At 44.4% G+C, this 9,846-nt stretch overlaps 1 long non-coding RNA gene across 1 annotated transcript in view; it reads left to right on the forward strand.

Annotated features, from left to right (window-relative positions):
- LOC114817024 overlaps positions 1–6,160 on the forward strand; it is a 24,525-nt gene extending 18,365 nt beyond the window's left edge. The window contains exon 2 of the long non-coding RNA XR_003764876.2: positions 5,462–6,160. This is a non-coding gene — a long non-coding RNA (uncharacterized LOC114817024). The remainder of the gene's footprint in view (positions 1–5,461) is intronic.
- The last annotated feature ends 3,686 nt before the right edge of the window (positions 6,161–9,846 follow it).

Consider the following 9,846-nt stretch of genomic DNA (forward strand, 5'->3'; position numbering starts at 1 on the left):
AGCTCGCTAAGAGACATTTCCAATCGCAGCCTGTCGTCTTCTCCCTATTCTCCGTCTCCCCCTCCACACCCACGTACACAAGACCCATTCTGCATTCACTCGGCCTTTGCCCAGTCAGCAAAAAGAGCTGCAAACAGTCATAATTTGATAAGCATTAAAAGACCGCAACATCCCCCCACCTCCAGCCTAAAACGCCCAACAGCTGGCTTTCAGAGTGGCCCCCGCCCGGGCTCTTAAACCTCTCCCCCCTCTCGATCCCCAGGGTGAGCAGGGGCCAAAGCTGCTTTCATCAGGGCACCGAGGCCACATAGAGCATGCATCTTCGGCTTCCCTCTATATGGGGCCAGGGAACACGTATTTCATGCCCGTGGACTCTCCCTCCTATAGGCCGTTAAGGAGTAGGAGAACCTGTGTGTGTTTGGGGGCCGGGGGGCGGGGGTGTATCTCTGCTAGCTGGGAACGTGGACAATTCACCCTTGCAGGACCCAAAGTCATATTCGCGGTCAGGTAGCGGCTGCTCTGAGTTCAGAGGTGTAGCCAGAAAGCCGAGAAGGCCGCTGAATTCCCACCGATTTGGGGAGGGGGTTACCATCATCATCATTCTCGTTCCAAATCCTTACAAGCCACCCCTTCCCCTCTACAGCTCCAGGTGTGAATATGCGCTCCCTCATTCTTCCCAGTCAATAAATAAAAACCATTCGTTTGTTTGTAGTTATCGCCCCTGTTATTAATTGCACCCGGGCCTTCCTAGCTCTTTGAGAGAGCAGCGGTATAAATTGGCTCTAATAAATATTAGCCGCTAGATTAGGCGAGGTGAAGCTTGCTCCGCGCTCTATTTTCGACCTGTAGCCTCTGCAAAACCGCCAGTTCTGCGCCAGATTAGCCCCATCCATCCAGTGTCAATGGCTGTCTTGTTGAGAAAATCAGTGAGTAAACACAGCTGACAGAGAGGGGGCTCAGCTGATTACTCATACAAATAGACTGCAAACTCCACCAGGAGAAGCTGTTTCCAGAGATGGGTTTCTCGCATTGACAAAGCTGCTTCTCCCAGGATCCTATGTCCTGCTGTTCCCACTTTGTCCTCCATCAATCACACAATTGTGTCCAGGATGTTTTATAGAGTCACTTAATATCCCTGCCTTCATCTCTATTCACTTAGAGAATGATATGCCATAAGGGCTAAAGGCTTTTTTTGCAGGATGGGGCTGGCGACACACCCGGGCCACAATAGCTCTGGTGGAAAACACGACACCAGCGTCCTTTCTGATGCTAATACAACAGCCAGTGGATATTACAATGCTAGGCGGGCTGCTATTTAAATCTCTCCCATCATTATCCACTGCTTTAAATTACTCTATGTACTATTCTTAGGAAAGTGTGGTGGTCCCACAAGTTTGAACCCAAATTATGGTTGCCCTTAATCATATTATTTCCCCAAAGGGTCTGTGGATATGAGTGTAGAGGAAGAAATTTGTAGAGACTCCCTCTTTCTTTGAACTTGGCAGGACTCATTTGTATATAAAAAATTTTGAAATCTGTACATTTTCTCCTATTTCTTCACATCCCCGCAACTGCCTTGGGCCAGTGAGGATTTAATTTAATTTTAGTCAAACTGTACTTCTAAAGCAGGAGATCTTGAGTATTGGGAGGGCAATCTAATTCAAAATCGGATTTTACGGACGGATTTTAAAGACAGAAGAAAGAATTACAAGGTATCACTGTTTAAGTGGCTCATCTACAAATTAGATTGCTACACAATTAATCAGAAAGTTAATTAATGAGCAAGTTACTAATTAGGACATTTAAAACCGGTGTGTTTATAGTGCCTTAGTTTTTTTTAAACCATGTAGTTAATTGGACCATACACCGATTTCATAACTCATAACCAAGGTTAAAATACTACAGATGTATTCTTTATTATGGATAAAATGTAATTATGCCACCGTTGCATTAGGCGCATTTTACCTGTTACTCCATAATCTTACCATGCTTTAAAAGAATGGCCTTTGTAAACATGAACACACTCTAACCAGTCAAAAGGGCAGTTTTCAAAGTGGTTTCACCTGCACAATGGGAAGTGATTTACTGGGACTGGGGAGAAGGAGCGAATCGCTTCGAGGGTTAGACAACCGGAATTTGACCGACGCCACTGCGTGTGTTATAAACATTGAGCATTGCCTTGGCAAATCCACGTTATTCCGAATTTTGGGACGGGGTGGCGAGGCTTTGCTAAGGGGTGAAAGTTGAATGGCAAATATCGAGGCCCCTGGGATCACCCCCAAGAGGTTTAAATTAGGGAAGAAGTAGCTGCAGATATTTAAAAAAAGACTAGGGGAAAAATACCAATAACCAAACTTTTAGCCTGGAGCATGGACCAAGGTCGTTTGGCCGATTTTCCTCCCCCGTTCAGCCATATATATTTTTTTTCAGTGAAGAAAGACACCCGAGTTGCTCCCTTTTAAGAAATCCACTTCCCCAGATGGGAAGTCAGAAAAGCGGGTCAAGGAAGGGATGGGTGCTGAGAGGATGAGAGGCTTGGCTATAGTTGAGATCCGTAAACACTGAACCCCCACTTTTTTCTTTCTCCTCTTTCTTCCTTCCGCCCCTTTTCTCCTTCCTCCCCCCCCCCCCCCTTTTCTCCTCATCCTCTTTTCCCTCTGTTCTTTGTAGATTCCATGGTTTGCCCCCTGCGGTTGCCACAGGGGGTTAGGGTCATAATGCGCCTTTCTAACAAGCTTGGATCACCCTGGCTTTCTCCTCTCTCTCCTTAACTATCCTCACCTTTGTGCTGAGGGCAAGGCCCCAGATTGGGACTGTCGTCCCTTAGTGGGGCTCTGACCAGGCCAAGATGCTTCGCCCTTTCATTTGGTAGTGGGGCTGCCTGAGAAGGCCCTAAGCAGCATTAGCTAAGAAAGGGGCAGAAGTCATTCCATCTTTAGAGCTAAGCAGGTAAGGGCTGTGGCCCCTGAAAAGTCAGTGGAGTGTGTGTGTGTGTACATACACATGCAGTATCCTCACTTTTTACAGTGCAGAGTACATACAGGTAATTTTAATGAAAGAGGTTTCTGTACCACATTATTAGCAATAAATCTACACCATTCTTTGTTGGTTAAAATCATTATGATCATCATCGCTATCATTACTGAACTCATTATTCTTGTGTTACTATCAGAGTAGATTTATGATAATACCCACCATTACGCCCGAGTTAAAGAAGGTGTAAAGGTTTGATTAATAGCTGCTTTCATGTTTTAATACTCGACATTTTCTCACACTTTTTATAAATAAGGACCATAATAATTACAGGAGGTAATTACTGCTTTTGTTAGAAAGTGTTTAATTAGGCACCAATGCAGTTTTCTCAAAAAATAAATAAATAGTAAAATGCATACATGTAGCAAGAATATAGGAGAATGAGAAAACTTAAGTTTGGGCTGTTACTAGTTTTATGAATCACCCTTGAAGAAATCCACACCCCATCTTCACCTCTTGAATCTGTGAGATGCATTTTTTTTTCCTCTCTGGGGAACCTGAGGGTTTTGGGTTGTTTTTTTTTTTTTAAAGAACGATTCTACCAAGGATGGGAGGGTTTCCCTTAAAATATATCAAAAGTTAGTTAACCCAGACAGATCATCCCCCAACATCGTGTGTGTGCGTGTGTGTGTATATATATATGTGTATATATATATGCTCATTTTTTCCATCAAAGGAATTAAAATTCCGGTTCTCCGCCTGCACAGTTATGGATGATAGGATGGCACCGACTTGAAAGTGTCGGTGAGGCTTTGCCCTCCACCACAACGTACACACACACACGTACCCACCCAAGAGTACAATAATGCAGCATCTCTTTGCAGTGAATTACCCGGAAAGCGAGCTCCCTGCCTAAAAGCACACAGACGATCTGTCCCTTAAAGGTTACACACCGCGCTGCCTCGCTTTGTCTTCCCCAGTGCCCTTTCCTGGCAAAAAAAAAATGGAGACATCACATCCTTGCCCAGCCCCGGCTCAGTATTTATGAAGGTTTTCTGACAAATAGGCAGGCCGGCCACGCATGGGTAGCTGCCTTCATTCCGCACTTGGCTTGTTTACATAGGACCAGCACCATTTCCACGGATTAAACAAATCACAGCGAGAAGACATTTATAATCCGCCAACGAGGCCACAAGGCAGTTTAAAAAAAAATGTGTGTGTGTGACAGAGAGAGGGTGTGTGACTGTTCAAAATAAAAATAAATGCCCACGTCCAGGTGGCTGACCTTCTGTGGAGAAGGCATTCTGAATGTGTCTGTGTGTGGGAGCGCACATGTAGTGGGTAGATGTGTACTTATTTGTATATAAATGGGAAGATGTCCTATCCAGGAGTGTGACGATCCACTGTCATAGGGGTACGTGAAATTATTTGGAGCCACCCATACCCGACACCAGGACCCGACCTCAACCCGCTTAACTCTTTACGTGCCTAAATTGGTGAAAAACGTTTTGGAGCGGAGGAAGGAGGGAGACGTGATTGATCTTGAGAGTGCGTGGTGGTGTCGGGATGCATTCAGACCCTTTTTGGGTTCGTGGATGGGGAAAGAGCCATTGTGCGGGATTAGGTGCGTGACACCAGCATACGTGGGCCGCGCAGTATTGTATGAGCGATGGGTGGGAAAATCTGTCGAAATCAAATCCATTTGAAACTGCTCTCGTCTTCACCCGAAAGCATTAACTTGACAAAACCCAATCTCACAAATGAATTAAATAAAAAGGGGGAGAGGTGGTGTGCCCATCGGTATTGGGGTAATATTTCTTCGACCTCTCCCTTACTGCCCTTTCCGGGAAAAGGGTATTTGTCCCCCTACCTCTGTGGGTGGATGGAGTGGGGTGGGGGCAGAAAGCCCCCAGTTTTTCCCTACCCTTCTCCTCCTCCTTGACTGTCCCCTCGTTTTCTCTCCCTGGATCCGAGCTGCGGCTGCTTCTCTTTGCAGCCGCCTCGATCCTGGTGGTTTCATGCCACCCCAATCACCCACCCCGGGCAGCGGGAGGAGGAAATTCCCTCCAAAATAGCAGTGGTTTCGAGAAAAGGATCACAACAAAATATTGAATAAATTCCCTTTTAATTTATTTGATCATTCCACATTACGGGGCTATGAATTGCTCAAATTTGATAACAAGTACTCAATTCAACTCATTATGTAAGTTAAATTAGACTTCGATAAAATTTCAGTGGCGCGCAGTGGTTCCTAGAATGAAATGTAATTTGTGCAAGAATTTGTTGTATCTGTCACAAATATTTCCAATTAGCGCCCGTAATTATTTGATAGTTTCTGCAATTATGGCTTAAACGGGTGAATTTGGGACTGTGGAGGACCCTAATTGGCCTAAATTTGATATTTTGCATATTTGCATAATGAGGAAATTGGTAGAAAATTGTGTTCATTCATTTGTGAAAAATCCTATGAATTTTATGAATTTGAAAGCTCTGTTTGTGCAGACTGTGACTTTGCCTGCTGATCCCTGAGGAGCTGCCGCTGAACGCCTCGGTGGGCAGAGCGCCAAGTCCCCTCCATCGGGAAGGGGAGGGAAAGGAGGAGGAAGAGGAGGAGGAGGAGGAGGAGCAGGAGCAGGGCCATTGCGCATGATCTTTTCGAGGCCTGGACCCCCAGCTAGTCTGCAGGCCGGAGCTGCGGGAACGTGGGTCCTGCCCAGTGTGTGCTGCAAGGCGAGAGGAAGGAAGGAAAGGACATAAAGGGGGGCGAGAGAGGTCGGTATTGCACAGCCCCCCTCTGGTACCATCCTCCCAATCCACCCACCCTCCCTCCGAGCATCGCCCCCCAGCCGGGAGAGGTAATCGTGGAGGGTGAGGTCTGGAGCCGGTGATGCCCCTGCCCTTGTTTAAGTTAAATTGCCAGAGCTTCTTCTCTTAGGGGGGAAAAAAAGAAATGCTTGATCTACGGCGCTGTCAATTTCAAGTGTTTAAAGAGAAGCAAAAGCAGAGATTTTAAGCTGCTTTGCCCAGCACCCATTCATCATGCATCAGGGATTTTAAAGTTTCATGGTGGCTGCGGTTTAACATCTCAACTCTCTGACACAGGAATCAGGGAAATTGCTGAACAGACAGAGCCACCCCAGGGATCATGTCGACAAGGAAGAAATAAAATGCCCCTTTCTATGTATGAGCCAAGGGGGCCTGCTTTATTGTCTTTGGGAGGAGGGAGTCGCTCCTCGGCCCCTTAGAGGGGGCAGTGCGGTAGGGATGCAACCCGGTTTTCAAAGATGTAGTCGTATTTAATGAGCGCTGATTGTAGGCAGAGCTCTGTACTAGGCGCTTGGGAGAGTGCAGTATAATAGACCCATTCCCTGCCCACAGCGATCTTACCGTCTAGGGAGCCTTCTCGGAAGACTCGGCATTTTGTATTTTCATCAAGGTGCCTCTGAAAGTGTCATGTGTTTGAAATGTAACCGCTTGGATTATGACAATTTCTTTAGCTCCTTAGAATCGTACAGCAAAGCTAACAAAAGCAGGTTCACAAGGGCAGAACACAATCGTAATAAGCTGTTTCAGTTAAGGGTTCTACAAACTCGGATATAATTTCCGGATGAGTAGTGAATCATGTGAACTACAAATGCAAAACTGCTTTGTTTCACAGCACCGTTTTAGTAGAGGTTAAAATGGATTGTCATTTAATGCAGGTTTTGGGTTCAAGCAAGAATCAGGATCAAAACTACCTGCCAAACACAAGAAAAGTAGTCAGGGTAATAGAAATCTCTTTAGGATGAGGAGAAAAGACTGAAACGAGCATATTTATTTCCAGGTCACTGCCATTCCTACCCTATTGTACTCTTTAGCTAATATTTCTCATTGCTCTTCCTTGTGCTTGTGTTACATCAACCCATTAGTAGTGCTTCTCCAATACAAAAGGTGAGCTGAAAGCTGGAACCTCAAATTTGAGTAAACATTCTGCCTCATAAAGAAAACCAATATAATAATGATGGTATTTAAGCGCTTACTATGTGCTGAGCACTGTCCTTTAAATTGGTTCTTAGCCTCAACATTTATTTATATGTCAGTGATTGTACAATTTCTTCTGATTTCCCTACTTGTTAGTATTTTTACAACTGTTGCTCCCTGAGTGTTAAGCTCGCTGTGAGTAGGTAGCATATTTTGTGCCTCTTTTTTGTACTTTCTCAAGTGCTTAATACAGTGTATTCTGTTCAGTGGGTGCTTAGTAAATGAGAAGCAGCATGACCTAATGGAAAGAGCACAGGGCTGGGATTCTGAGGACTTGAGTTCTAATTCTCTCTCTGCTACTTACCTGCTGGGTGACCTTGGGAAAGCACCATAACTTCTCTGCGCTTGTTAGCTTGTCTGCAAAATCAGTTATATTTGAGTGCTTACTGTGTTTAGAGCACTGTACAAAGTGTTTGGGAAAGTACAATGCAACATTATAACAGACACACCCCCTGCCTGCAGTGAGATTACAGTCTAGACATAAATATTGGGCAAGTCACTTAACTTCTCTGTGCCTCAGTTACCCCACCTGTAAAATAAGGATTAAGGCTGTGAACCCCATGTGGGACAACCTAATCACCTTGTATCCTCCCCAGCACTTAGAACAGTGCTTTGCACAAAGTAAGCGCTAAACAAATGCCATTATTATTATTATAATAAATTACAGATATGGACATAAGGACTGTGGGGCTGGGTGGGGGCTGATGCTGGATAAAGGGAGCAAGCCGGGGGATGCAGAAGCGAGTGGGAAAAGAGGAAATGAGGGCTTAGTTAAAGGAGGCCTTTTGGGGAAGATGTGCAGAATAGGGCCACCATATCTGTTCTCTCGCCTACTGAGACTGTGAGCCCCATGTGGAACCTGATTTTCATGTACCTATCCCAGCGCTTAATACAGTGCTTGACACATAGTAAGCACTTAATACCACTATTTTTCTTAGTATTATTATAAATACTAACTTCACCTTAACTTCACTCTGTGCTAAGCCACTGGACTTATGAAGGTACAAAGGTACAAAGATATGACTGAGTTCTAGACTGTATTTATTTTAAGTGTACATCTAATAACTCTCTCAGATGTAGAGCCACAAGGATGAATTATTTTCTAGTTGTGGGTGTGTAAAATAAAATATGGTGAAAAATTAAGGTAATATTAAAAGCTTATTTAAGGTAAGTTTTTCCTATAATACAGGAGTGGCCAAATTGGAGATAGTAGCGTGCCGCCTTTCTCTGCTTGCAAGGCTTGTGGTTGATTTTCACTGCTGTGGTAGTGGAAAGCTGAAGTGTAGCCCTGCACTTTTTTTTGGTGTTAGTGGAATCAGGATCCTTATCCACATAAACCCACTCATCCCCTTCCCTGGCTGTCTCCCTTGCAGCTGCCAACCGTCCCCAGGATCTCCAGTCCTCACCACTTACCATGTCCTCTCACCCCACCAATGCATTTAAGGGTTTTCATGGGTGGCTCTTGGCACTATTATGCTTTAGGTTCATGGCTTTCAGTTTGCAAGGCATGGTGGCCCCTGTTGAAATACCTTGCCCTTGTGCAAACATTCATTCAATTGTATTTATTGAGCGCTTCCAGTGTGCAAAGCACTGTAATAAGTGCTTGGGAAAGTACAATATAACAGATACATTCCTGTCCACAATGAGCTCACACTTTAGAGAGCCATGAACATGTGCAATGTTTATATTTGGTTCAATGTGCTTATTTTTTAATGACTACAAAACATGCTAATTTGGTTTCCAAAACTGGATTTGCACTGTTAAAGTGACCAGTGTACTGAGTGCTTACTGCGTGCAGAGCACTGTACTTAGCATCTGGGAGAGTACAATACTACAGAGTGGAATTTGTGGCTGTGAAAGGAAAACAGCCAAATTCCTGCAGATCAATAAACTTTAATATACTAGTATTCATTGAGCACCTACTGTAGTAGTGGAGTATTAAGTGCTTACTGGGTAATAATAATAATAATAATGATATTTGTTAAGCGCTTACTATGTGCAGAGCACTGTTCTAAGCGCTGGGGTAGACACAGGGGAATCAGGTTGTCCCACGTGGGGCTCACAGACTTCATCCCCATTTTACAGATGAGGTAACTGAGGCACAGAGAAGTGAAGCGACTTGCCCACAGTCACACAGCTGGCAAGTGGCAGAGCTGGGATTTGAACTCATGACCTCTGACTCCAAAGCCCGGGCTCTTTCCACTGAGCCATGCTGGGTACAGAACACTGTACTAAGTGCTGGGAGAGATTACTGTGTACAGAAGAGCTCGGAAAGAGTATGAAAGAAGAAAAATTAGATACATTCCCTGGCCTTCATGGGAGATCACAATCTAAATATCAGGCTTGAAACTCTTTGAGGGCACAGAACATGTAATTTGTTTAGTAGAAAGCTTTTTGTTCAACAGGTGATCAGTAAATAGCAGCGTGGCTCAGTGGAAAGAGCACGGGCTTGGGAGTCAGAGGACATGGGTTCAAATCCCTGCTCATATGCTTGTCAGCTGTGTGACTTTGGGCAAGTCACTTAACTTCTCTGTGCCCCAGTTACCTCATCTGTAAAATGGGGGTTATGACTGTGAGCCAGACGTGGGACAACCTGTTCAGCTTGTATCTACCCCAGCACTTAGAACTGTGCTTTGTACATAGTAAGTGCTTAACAAATGCCGCCATTATTATTAAATACCACTGGTGAATAACTTCTCTCTTAGAATTTACTTCTAAGTTTCATATCACATTATGCACTGCTCATCTGCAAGACTTATCAGAAATATAGTTAATTTTGGAGCAGAGTTTTATGTTAATGATATTTATTTTTTATGGCATTTGGGCGTTCTCAAGCTGATAAAAGACTGATTC

The sequence above is a fragment of the Ornithorhynchus anatinus genome, chromosome 1, assembly GCF_004115215.2.
Source record: "Ornithorhynchus anatinus isolate Pmale09 chromosome 1, mOrnAna1.pri.v4, whole genome shotgun sequence".
In the NCBI taxonomy this organism is placed as follows: Eukaryota; Metazoa; Chordata; class Mammalia; order Monotremata; family Ornithorhynchidae; genus Ornithorhynchus; species Ornithorhynchus anatinus.